Source organism: Catharus ustulatus, chromosome 4 (assembly GCF_009819885.2).
Source record: "Catharus ustulatus isolate bCatUst1 chromosome 4, bCatUst1.pri.v2, whole genome shotgun sequence".
In the NCBI taxonomy this organism is placed as follows: Eukaryota; Metazoa; Chordata; class Aves; order Passeriformes; family Turdidae; genus Catharus; species Catharus ustulatus.
The window spans coordinates 19,496,211-19,509,734 of record NC_046224.1 but is presented as its reverse complement, the minus strand read 5'-3'; the positions used below and the strand labels follow the sequence as shown (position 1 = coordinate 19,509,734).

Here is a 13,524-nt window from a genome sequence, read left to right as displayed (position 1 = left end):
GAGAACATTTCCTTTTACTAGATGTGACTTCCACATGATGACTTGAAAGGATTCATAGCCTAGGTTTGTCATCCATGTTTCCAGTTCACTATAAGCAGAGAGTGAAGCTGAGTGGGATCTGCTGATATGAATATATCAAGCAGAGCCTTACTTTTACCTCACATCTCTAGTGGGGCAGGCCTGTAGCACTGAGCAGGATACCTGTTAAATATTGGGCTCCATTTCCCCTCTCATCTTAGGTGTTTATGCTACATGTTTAAATTTAGGTTATCAACTCACCTAAATATTTATCTCACCCATCCTGTTCTCTAGAAAACTTAAGTAATAGTCTGACAGCTGAAGGACTTGATCAGGAAATTAAGGATCTTGGTTCCTTCTCTGTCTGAGCACAGCCACATATGTGGTAAAATGTGTGAGAGATGTTCAAATGGGAACAGGATTTCCACTTGCCAGATGAGTGGCCCTGTCACTAACCAGAAAGATAGGCACCATCTCATCTGCATTCTCCTTCTCTGGATACCATTAATGTTAATTTTCTTTCTTCATTGTAATGTCAGCTAAAGAGAAGACAGTAATGTTAAATAAGTCACATTGAGCCTGATATTCAGGATAATGGAAAGGCAGCATAGTCAGGACAGATCACACTGAAGACTTGCATTATGTACAATTTCACATCTCTTGGGTGAATTATCAACTACCAATTTCATTTTCTGGAACATGGATTGCCATTCTCTAGATATGCTTTTCAATGGACTTTTCTACATGTGCTTTTTTAGAACTAAGTATATAATAGATAAATTCTAGAAATCCATTCAAGTCAGGATTTTCATAGAATATAAATATAGCGACCTTCGGTCCAAAAGTGAGAATGATATTTTGCAGCTTAAGGTGCTACAATATGGGTCTATATAAAACTACTTGTCTAGTGTTGATAAAATCACTGGAATCAGTGGACAACAGAGACAAAACCATCTAGACCTCATATATGACACAGACATTTAAACAATTGTGCTGGTGAAATCTTACTTTCTTCCATGGCTGAGCAAAGCTTTTGTGGAATCCTAATCTTTCACTTAGGAAGCTGAGTATCCCATTATTCCTAGTAAATTTAAGGAGACTGTCAGATTTCTAACCTGCTGACATTAGCAAACTGACATGCTTAAAAATATCAATGTCTACATTTTGCTAGTTGTTTGAAAATAGAAGCACTTTACTGGTTGCCTATCAACATTTTAGTCACACACCTGTTACAGGTTGGGTTCACAAGCATTTGAGAGTTTATCTGTGTCTTTCCATTCATTGTATGCTTCATAAATAACTAGTTTGCAATATATACATTTTGCATGGCAAAAAATTGTTGTAGTGAATCTGAGTTCTGTGTTCTGCCTTTAATAATCTTTGAGCTAGATCTAACCTCTAAGTCATGTTGCAGTTGCTGCCATGCCAAAGGGCTCAAAATTTTAAGCTCTGCTGAGTGTCAAAGTTTTTTAGCTTGGATATGGTGCTGCACTGACACAAATATGCAGCATCTGGCCAACAGAGAGGGCAGGCAGGGAATGTCTGGATATACCTTCAGAAGGCCTTGCTGACTTAAATTGGTGCATTTCTTAATGGGAATGCATGGATGGAGTGTCTAGTTCTCCATCACTGGAGTTAGGGCTGTGGAATGATTATAATCAAGTGCTTTAAAGAATTTGAGCCAGGAAAGGTGGGAAATAGCTGAGCTTCAGGCCATGAGAGAAGGATGGTAGACTAAAGAAATATATGACTAGGACTGCTGTTATTGCATATTTCCTGACCCAAGACATGTCATTTGGAATTTGGGATGATCTCTAATCAGTGCAAGAGTATTTTTCCATTTACTGTGGTCGGGGTACTGCAAATTTCATACACAGGCCTTGCTATCAGACCCCCGTATCTGTATTGTTTTGAGATGATTTTATTGTATATAACTCTGTATAGGACCGCCCACCTAGAAAATAAAATGAGGAAGAAGATGAATGCTATTTATTATATAAGGTGTGATTCAAAATACTATATAGTATATATACTATATCTACTATACCATAATATGCGTATTATTATATAGTGTGTCATAAACAAAGTAATTTGTAATTATGGAAATCTGTATCATTAATTCCTAGTCTTGAGCTTCTATCCCCAGCTATCAGCACGCTTAACATCTTAACTTGAAAACTTATTCTTTCAACTAGATTCACATAAATGTTTATAAAAACCTATTCACTGTGATTTCTTTACATGTTTTTAAATCTCATTTGTATCATCCCTTCAGTCATTTAATTTTCTTGTGAGTTTTCATTTCCTTAAATTTCTTCCAATTTTATAATTTTTAAATGCAAATACTTGTGAAAATAACTGTTTCTCCTACATTATTGGAAAGTGCTTTTATTTTACAAAATACAGATATTATATGTTTCATATCTGTATGATATACTCCTGGGCTGATTTAGATTTTCATCATTTATAATTTGGAATCAATGAGAGAATCTGCATTTAATATTCCTTTTATTAGACATCCATTGAATCTATTTGGTAACTTTTTTGGATATGACTAATCTAAACTTGTGTCAGCATTTTGTTTCTCAGAGATTTAAGAAGAATATTATTCAATATGATACAATATAAAAGTGCTTTTGTATAAAAACTCTTTTATGTCAGTATTGAAGTCAGTGTTTAACCATGTGGATAAAGAAAAAAGAAGTCTCTTTACTGACTTGCTGAAATCATAAGTAAACTGTGGCACACTAAAATCCTGAGTATGGAGGGCACAGGCTTTATTCAAAGGTTAACAAAAGGTGGCAGGTTAAATTGCTCAGACACACATTAGGAAACAGGAGGAGTCAGAAATCTCAGCTCTCAGACCCCCTGCTTGAACCACTAGACATAGTCCCACCTATAGTTCAACTTTCTGTCAACCTTGTGCCTATAATTAATCTTTCCTTTAACACAGAAGAAACTCTCTATAGACACCTATGATTTATTTCTTGGAATCCCACCTTCTGACCCTTTCCTGGAGGTCCTTTGTAACTTGAAATAATTTCACTTCATGCACCAAAGACATCATATCATTTCTTTCTGATGAGATGTCATATACTTACAGGCACTAGTAATTTCTTACATAGCACAGCTCAATAAGACCTAGCAAAGTGAAAAACAGGGAATATATTTTCTAGTCTTCAGTAACCTTATAAGCAAAGGCATCTCAGTATATAAAATCAACCTTATAAATATGTATAGATCTTTACATATTGATGACTAAAATAAAAAAGAAACCGATAAAATTTGTGGTGTGTCATTTGAAATCATAATATAAACATTTTGCAATGTGAAACATGACTTTGAGAATATTAACACTGTGTGCATAGACCTATATTTGGTGTTGTTCACCTGCTTACGATCCTGAGTGAGAGCTGATGGCTAAAACAAAAAGCAGTTTGGGGAGTTTCTAAGGTATGTGTAAGGAAATTGAAAGCTCCAGACAGCTCACTGAAATCTGTACCAAAGTCAGGTTGACCTTAGCAAAGGACCAGATTTTGCTAATGCAGTGTCTGAAATGTGCAGGCAGAGGTTAAGCTTTCCAAATCAAACTTCAGGTTGTTGGCAGGCAATTATGGGGAACTCCCTTGCAGCTGTTTGTACCAGACTTGGCCTGTAGTATATTTTGAATAAAGGACTACAGTTTCCACTGCAGCGTTCAAACAGTAAATGTTCACTAAGTCAGAATTATTTATAATGTACTAAAGACTACTTAATTTATGTGGTGCTGTTCTTGATTCCAAAATCTCCATCACATAAAGTGAATGTAACTATTCATAATAAATTAGATTGCAGGAGTAATTTTCTAACAGCCATGAAATCTTTATAATATCTCTCATGTATAAGCTGATCTAACAAAAAGAGAACAAAACTAAACTGCTTTAAACTACTGTATATTTTCCTAGAGTGTACCATAGCAACAAATGTACCTTACTGCTCTGAAGTGTCTGATCAAATCAGAGGGTTGTAATGATCTTAGATGTTGAATCAATTAAAAAATAGTTAATTTAAACAAAAATGAACTCTTTTGTCATGAGTAATTCAAAGCAAATCAGAAGGGAGAAGATTTTAACAGGGATCATTCCAGAGGATGCTGGTAACATGATCCATGATTCCAGAATCAAATTATAAACTGTTAAGTAACGAAGTAGCACATTGAGGAGTGGTTTTATTTTTGTACATGATTCATAAAATGTATTTTTTAAGGCCTTATGCTGTCATTTTACTTCTTACTGCTGAAGATAGAAACTGAATGATGGATTAGAGAGGATGCACATTTCTCATTCTGTTTAAGAGTCAAAAACATTCACTATTCATGTATTCTTAATTCATTAATCTATCTGGATACTAATTTGCATGCTTTGTTCAAGGGAAAAAATCTAGTTGGTAGTATGTCATTATTTTTCTAAAGATGCATGAATAATTTCTGGTGATTGAATTCCTGCAACAAATTAATTTTTTTTTCTTACTAAATGTCAAGACAAAGTCACAATTTTAGATGCAATACCTGGTAAAAATATTAGCCTCATTATTTTTCCATCAGTAGTTCCTTAAATATTCAATAGGCACATTTTGTTGGAGGTACCTGATCAAAGAAAAGGTCATAAAGTTTTGTTTTCTCTCCATAAATGAAGGAACTGTATTCTGCTTGTCACGTCACTTCTTCATATGTGATAGATTTGTGGAGATGTAAGGTGTGTGCTGTCACATTTTTAAAGATAATGCTTTTGTTCTGGTCTTATTGACTAAAGATGGAAGAGCTGGAGCAGAAAAAAACCCACAACTGTTTCCAGTTTCCAAGGATTCAAGGATTTTCCATGAAAATAAACACTTATTCCATAATACTGAATTTTCAGATCAGAAAGAACAATCTCCACCACCACCCCTGAAATCTAGGCAGTGTTTCAATATTGTTATTGACACCATTCAGATTAATTAATATTTTCACAGTGATAGTGCCATGAACTTATTGTATAGGTGAAATTTCTGAGAGTAGCACAAAAATCCATCCCCAGAAAAAAACAACCGTTTTCAAAATCTCAATTTTGCTATGAAAATTGCTTATCACTAAATACATTGGTTTGTATTCCTGACAGATCTTTTCAGTGAAACTTTCAAACCCTAAAACTGTGGCAGTTTTATCTCACTAAACAAAATTGCAAAACATGGAAAATTGTGGAAGAAAAAAAAAAAGGGGAAAAAATATGAGAAGAGAATTTATGTTACAGACACTTCTTTCTTCTTCTGAGATCTTTTGGAAGTAAAAACAAACAAACAAACAAAAAAAATCAGGATAAGAGTAGCAAGCTTTTGTGTAGAGTGTTGAGCTGTTAAGTAGTTAGTCAATTCAAGACTCATGTAAATGAATTTCTCAAGGATTTATTGCTGGTCATTCCCTAGAGACAAAGCTGGTCATCTTAACCAAAACGATGGATGTGATTTTACAACTTTATTATGGAAATGGCTGTAGTTTCCACTGTAATTACTGCTTGTTCTTTCATAGACACAGCTTCCAGAATGCTTTATACACAGTTGCCGCGTCATACACTATGTAAGGAAATTACACTTTTCTTTATGTGTTCCCATGTTCTCAGTCTGGTGATTACTTGCACATCATGGGGATTAAAAGGTGTCATTTTTTACAAAAGACAGAAAAAGAAAACAAGAAGAAAATAAATAAATCTATCGATACGCCCATGTTATAAATGCTCACATTACCTTTAATGGCTTTTAGTGCATTGAGCTAAACCCCCTTTTTTTTTTTGCTACTCTTCATGAAACTCTCTTGGGCTTCATAAATACCTGCTCCCTTAGCTAGTCTTCCCTATGATCCTGGGCTTCAAAGTCTGGTTTTATGGGGAAAGCACACTGTCTCCCTGTCTCAGCGTGCGATCTTTCCTGTCACCCGCTCCGGGGGCCTGCTGAGCGTGGCTCGCTGCACACAGATTGTTTGTGAAGCTGCCAAACGGAAGCCAGCAGCTCAGCTCAGCTGAAAGAGATAAAAACAACATTATTTCATAGCTATAAAAAAATCACAATAGACTTGTAAATGGTGCCTTGTACAAACAGGGTTTTTCTTCAGGAAAACAATAGGTCCTTCAACGAAGACTGAGACATCTGTATTGTTCATTCAACTCTTGTGCAATGAGTTGCTATTAATAGCTCTGCATTAGAAAATCTTGCTATAAATAACATCTGAAATCTACTCTATAACACCCTTTGTCCTTCATATGCCTTCTTTGGGACATTTATGTATTTACCATGAAAAAGAGAGCAAAACAACTTAGGACAAAAAAAAGGGTATGACTATATTGAATGATTCAGTTCCTCGGAGGGCTTTCATTTTGTGGGAGGAATAGAAGGGAGAAGAAAGATATAAACAATAAACATCTCTCTGACTTTTCTCCAGTATTCTAGCTAGACTAACAGGCAAACAGACACAGCTTGACAGACAGATGATTGTCTTATCAACTGAAACCAACTTGGAAAGAGTATATCCAATCCTCCTAAAATAGCTAATTAATTGGGAACTAGTCCCTCTGTTCTCTTGATATGGGAACTTTTCACAGCAGATGGTCTGTTCCATGATACAAACTGTACATTAGTTTTCACATCTTCCTGAAATGGAAGTCACTTAACAAGCCCTTCCAAATGAACGGTACCAGTAGGAAAAGCTTGATGGTTTATCTCATGAGGTAAAGATTTGACAAGGTGTTTTAAAAGTTTAATTTGTAGTTTTGAGTCTTTTAGTTTGCATAATGGTTTTGTGTTGTCTTTTGTTACTTTTTTTATTTTTTTATTTTTTTCATTTCTGAATCCAAGGAATGCAGTTTGCTCTTCTCTGCTTTTATTGACAGTAATATTTTTGCTAGGGTGAAGCTGAAGCAAATATATAATGTCCATTACTGGTTATTAATCTGAAAGCAAAAATTTTTACTGAATTGTAGCTTCATCGCACCTTCTCCACTTTGTGTCTCAAAACAGGCTAGATTTTTTTTAGTTGAGAACATACGAATGTGACTACTAATCTTCACAGTCTTTAGAATAAAGGATTAGAAGAAAAGAGTTTCATTTGGAAGAAGGAACATTGCCTTGCTGAAATCTTTTTTGTCTTCATTCATACACAAAGCTTACTCTACCTTTCATTGTTAAATTGAATCTGACTTTACAGCTTTTGTAAATCTGTAGAGAAGCTCTCCATAAAATTGACACCAACTTGTGCTGCAGCTGTTTGTTACAGCTTCTTGTTTGTTGTTTTGGTGGAGTTTGGGATGGGGGATGGTTCGAGAAGAAGCTACTCTTCATTCCTTTCAGATGGTTTCCTGCATCCAGGATCATAAAAAGTTTTACCGTTTTTAATCACTCAATGGTTTTGTAGCTCACCACAGTTCCTCCAGGTGTGTCTACTGTGCACCTAGAGGAAATGTTTTTGTATAAGGGTAACAAATTTGAGAAATGTGGTATAATTCCTGAGCCTCCTTTTTTGATTATATATGGAAAATAAAAATCATCTGGGTATGATATCCCACAATGGTACAGCAATGCAGTACTGCACCTAAATCCTAGGCTTTCAACTCTCTTTTGTAAGATGTCTCACCTGCAGAAGCGCAAAAAATAATGTTAAAACAAACTAGTAATAGGGACAATATATGTCATGTTATCTCTTATGCCTTCAAGTGATTGCAAGCATCACATTTCTGTTCAGCAGTATTTCTTTCCAGACATTCCATAGTGCATATGCGCATGCATGTGCACGCAAGTGCCTGCGGAAGCAAGGTTTGAAATACTCCAGTCTGCACTGCAACTCTGTGGATCCAAGATCATCTACAACTCAATTTTGTTATGAAATCCCAATTCCTTCTTTTCACACCTTCATCTGTTAGCTGTTACGGGTAGGCAACAATATACTGTCAGTCTATAAGTTAGTAGTTCAATACTGTTTATGCAGCTGTCCAAGTATGCTCATCATTAGGCAAGGCTCCTATCTGATGGATTGAACATGAGTAAGAAGTAGTTGGTGAAAAGAGACCACACCAACAACATTTTGCCCAGCAGAAATAATCAGGTGTTCAGTGAAGGCATTCAGCTAAATCATGTGAGACAGACCTTTACATGTGAATAAATGCTAAATGCAATATCTTTGGGAACTTTGGCCCTTTCATAATTAACTATTCACGATGTGGAGTCTGGGCCTAAAATTTATATTTGCTCTTTCATAATTTAAAGTAGGTAATTGACAATGTTGAATAGTCTTTGGTCAGACCTCAGTTAACAGAGATAACTCATAATAATTATTGCAATACATATGATTTTTCTAGCAATATAATAGAATTTGCCATGCTGAGTGTGATGATAGAGGGGCATGTTCTAGTATAAGTGTATTTGGAAAATATTTCAATGTCTCAGTTCTTTAAATTAATACTAGATTATAAGTAATTGTAAACAAACATAAAAGGAAATTAATTTTTTCCACATTATCCTTAAAAAAAGTCCTGAAAGAAGCATATTTATTCATAGCAGGCAAGCAATTTTCATCACAATAATTCTTATTCTAAACAAACTGTTAACTTGAAACAGCTATGTTTCCATGGCTGTAAGGGATCTTCCCAAATTTTGTGAATGTACACCCAAATAATGCTAATTTTATGTTATAAATTTGAATTGTGAATTCTATTTTTTTGTTAAATAATACTTCAATTTATGGAAAAAAAGGTATTAAATTAAAAATATATGGTGTAGCAAGTAATTCCAACTCTCTTTGTTTGCTGACCCTCTGATAGACATATATAAACATATATTATGTTACATATTATATACATGTTTGGTAAAACACAAAGCCAGGGTTTTGGTTTGTGGAATACTCTTAAGTACTGTAGGTATATTATTGTATGTACTGTAAGTAGCTAGGGTCAATAAAGAGATTTCCAAAGAAGTCAGCTTGTCTCTGTTTGTTTAAACAGAAGAGAAAAAAATAATCCCAAAAGAAATCAAGCAGTGCTCTAAGATGATAATGAAAATTTTACTTATTATCAGCAGCAAAATTCTTTACCGTTTTGTTTTTCATGGGAAACATCTTTTACAGAAAAAGAAATTTTTAGTGATGCATTCTGCTTTTTCTGACATTATGAATGATACTAAAATTTTTAAATCAACATTCAAAATAATATATGGAATATGAATAAAAGACTGTGTTTCTCTCTCATGAGATCGATAGTTATTGAAGTGGGTTCAAGAGGATGTATTATTTGTGAACTGTGGTCCACAAGTTACCTGATTTTCTCAAGTAAATATTGGAAAACTTAATTATGTTGCATGTCATTGCTAAAAAAAAAATTTAAAAGTACTTTAGAAGAATTTAAATTACAACTTTTGATTACTATTTTTGCACCTCATATTGAAAAGATGGATATTGGCTATCATGAATCCGTACTTCTAGGGCTTTGAAGAAGCCATAAATTCCTAAATTGATCTGAGATCTATTTACACCAGATTTTAAGTGTCACATTTTAGCATACTTTAATGTTATGTAATATGGACTATTTTGCAGTGTGTCTCTACATCATCCAAATCATGAGACTTGTTAGAAGATGTTGGAGTTCTCTAGTTTATAATTTCTAAATTTATATATTCATTCAATTTTTTTTTTTTAGGGAAACCAGAGGAATTGAGAAGGACGGACAGTTAGCACCCAGTTCTTACCTCTGCATCATGCCCATGTTCTGCGTAGTCTGTACATGCTTCTCAAGTTTCATGTCTTCTGGGGAAAGAGCCTTTCCTCAAGTTTCAAATCTCTTATTTGTCTTCCACAACATGATATATAAAAAATTATTTATTTGTTTTGAGCTTTGTCATTGGTGAATATGATAGATATAAAACTGTTTCTGAATTAAATACTCTGGCAGGTAGTCCCCTACCAAAAATTCACCAAATTTTTAGTAATATCAAATTTTAAAAGTCAGATAATTGTACATGAAAGCACAGAAGGAAGAATCTGAGTTCTTAAGAAAAGGGAAAGTTATTGCATGAAGACAAATGTTTTATGGAAATCTAAAGAGATCTCCATTTACAGTATAGACAGAAATATATTTTCCTTTTTATCTGATTAATCTAGAAATTTTGTTCATGCTCACAAAAATGACATCCTGGGGTGCATTAGAGAGAGTATTGCCAGCAGATGGAGGGAGGTGATCCTGCTGCTCCACTCAGCCCTGGTGAGGCACATCTGGAACACTGTGTCCAGTTCTGGGCTCCTCGGGACAACAAAAGCATGAAGTTCCTGGAGTGGGTCTGGTGGAGGACCCCAAAGATGATTAAGGGATGGGAGCATCTTTCTTATGAGGAACAACTGAGGGAGCTGGGTCTGTTCAGCCTCCAGAAGAGATGACTGAGAGGGGACCTCATCAATATCCCGCAGGCAGGGTGCCAAGAGAATGGAGCCATGCTCTGCTCAGTGGTGCCAAGCAATGGGACAAGAGTCAATGGGCAGAAGTTGATGCACAGGAAGTTCCACCTGAATGTGAGGAAGAATTTTTTTTAATGTGCAGTGGACCAAGCACCAGAACAGGTTGTCCAGAGAAGTTGTGGAGTCTTGCTCACTGGAGATATTCAAGAACTCTCAGAACAAAATCCTGTGCAATGTGTTCTCACCCGACTCTTCTTGAGCAGGGAAGTGGGACCACATGAACCACAGTGGACCCTTCCAACCTTATGTGTTCTGTGATTCTGTGATTTACTTATAAATAAAGTACATGGAATTTGTTCTCATTTTCTTCTTGCATAAATTCTCTTTTAGCATATATTTTTTTAATTTCCTTGCAACTACCTGTACTTCTACAAGTATTTGTTTGCTCTTGTAGGCATTGCCTTCAGATAACTTTGAGAATAATTATTCTTAGGAATGTCTACTGGTTTTCATTTCAATATCTAGGCAAGTTATATTAAAGATTGTTCATTCCTGTTTTATTCTGTTTCATTTTTCTTGTAAGGCTTAATAAAAATCAAGTACAACAGCAAATGCTATCACATATTCTTTTTCCAAAACTGATTATACCCTTTGCATTTTCCAGAGTTGCTTTGAGTTTTGAAACTGTCTTGACACTGTATGTGCTAAATATAAGAGCAACAGGCAGTGATACGTACCAAATATACTGCACAATCCATAGTTACAATCATTTCCAGATATTTATGTGGTCCCTGTGAATTCAAACCTCTGAACTGTGGCAAATTTCTATTTTCTGATTTTTCTCAGTATAAAACCAGGACAACTCGACCACCACCAAATTTTTTTGACCATATCTTACTTTCTTGTTAATACAAAAGACTCTAAGAATATTTAGACAGTAAGAGACAATAGTTTTAATTTGAACCTTTGAGCAAAACATTGGTTTTATGCAAAGGATTGTATTAATTTCAGCTTTTACAACATTTATAAACCCAACTCTCTCAGAATTCAACAAGAGAAAATGCATGGGTGATGCTTAAGCCAACTATTAATTTTTTTCTAGTGAATTCACATCTGTTTTATGTGAGTGGGTCAAGATAAAGACCCTGTATATATCTATGCAGTAGATCAATTCACTTTTAGTTTCATAAGCACATATTTTTGCAAGAGTGGGCTTAAGAAATTTTTCACTCACTGCTGGCCACCAACTGCTACTGGAATGCGTTGCATGTACTTGGGGATTCTTAGTCTGGTAAAATAAAATATCTGGGGCGTGTTATATTATTTTAGTTGTTATTTTCAAAACCAGAAGTTAAAAATCATGTGTGACAGCACTACTGAACACCACTTGAAATTTCTTACTGATTTTACAGCCCACTGTAGAATGCACATACATTGTTGAATCAGTGAAACAGTGTTCAATCAGAATCCTAGAATTTAGCCCTTTATGTTTCTGTATAGTTCCTGCCAATGATGATGGATAGCAGAGGTTTAACATAGCAAAGCAAATAATCATGATGAGGTGCAAGAGAATTCTAGTAGATTATTGATCCAACTGTTTTGAAAATCTCAGAATACATATTTCTGGCTGTAAAGGCAAGTTTTATATTTTAAAGAATAACAGAGCTTATTTTGTACTGAAAATTTTATACAAACTGAGAACAAGCTCATTCCTTAAGACTAAATGTGACCTTCATTATTGATCTGTTTTAATTTTCTCTTTGGTGTCAAATTATCTTAAAATTTAATCATCCTTTCATTGCTGCTTTTAATTCTGCTACAATCATTCTTCTTAGATTCTAGTCTTGTGATTTGGAAAAACAGTAAGGTCTATGTAGTGTCTTGGAAAACCAATGAGGAGAAGCAAGAGATAAAATTAACTTAAACATTTTTGTATGCATAAATATAAAAAAAGAATAGGTCAACTCTTCTGTCCATATATATTAGATTCATACCTGAGAAGCTATTTGGCCTTATGAACTGATTGTAATCAGACACAACTCACGGTCCTTTCTACCCCAAGCCCTGACACAACCAGGCATTAGTATCATTCCCAGTATTTATTCCATCAGTACAAACTTGCTTGGATATCAGAAAAAAAGAATGTGAGAGAATGGAAAACAAAATGCCCTTATGGTGGATGTCTGAGGCCCTCTTACTGTGGTCTTGGCTGGAGTCTGGAGCTCACTGTGCAAAAGGATTAACAAAGCTCAGGAGACAGTCCTTGTATTTGTTCGGAGGCATACAGGTAATCCATTGACCTACACATGACATTTGACAATTTCACCCCTTATTTTCCAATGAATTTTCTTAATGAAATGAACCGTTAAGGGCAGTGCATGAATATGAACTGTATATGGCACATTACCTATGCTGCATTTTAGAGCATGAGAAATGCGAACATGTTCAGGCATCTGTGAACAGAAATTGGAAGTTGTGCAAAATAAACCCCTTTGTCCTAAAGAGCTTTCAAGCAATAATTCACTCTTATAGAAAGGTCTATCCTAAGGTCATGCTACCTTTATTTCATAATCCCAGAGCACTGCAAAGAAGTGAAGCTGGACATGACCTCTTTCAACTCCTGTTCATCAGAGCAGGTGATAGAAACAGCACAGGCCTTTCACTGCAAGGCCTCTGAACAAGCTGGAATCATGGTATAATTTTGCCAGCAAGAGAAATCTATCAAATTGGAAGCTACAAAGTTTATTAACTTGTGTTTTTGTTGAAGTTATCTTTACCAACAATGAATTACTGTATAGTTTTAAACAAAACCCTGGTGTCAGATAAAGCATTCTCTAACGTTTCTCCACTTAAACGAAAATGTACATTAAGTTTTTGTAGTTTAGTTGTCTGTTTCTACCTAACCCCATTATTTCAGTGAGATTAATGCTATTTCACAATGAATAGTATCAGAAGTAGGCCATGGAGCTCTAAGGAAGTTAAAATCTTCCATTCTGATTTTATATACAGAGACAGAATCAGTCCTTGCTTCAAAAAAAGCAGAGTCCATTTCCAGGAGACAAAGT

At 35.0% G+C, this 13,524-nt stretch overlaps 1 long non-coding RNA gene across 1 annotated transcript in view; it reads left to right on the top strand.

Annotated features, from left to right (window-relative positions):
* LOC116996111 overlaps positions 1 to 11,001 on the top strand; it is a 138,192-nt gene extending 127,191 nt beyond the window's left edge. Inside the window, exon 3 of the long non-coding RNA XR_004417869.1 lies at positions 9,708 to 11,001. This is a non-coding gene — a long non-coding RNA (uncharacterized LOC116996111). The remainder of the gene's footprint in view (positions 1 to 9,707) is intronic.
* Positions 11,002 to 13,524: the final 2,523 nt, after the last annotated feature.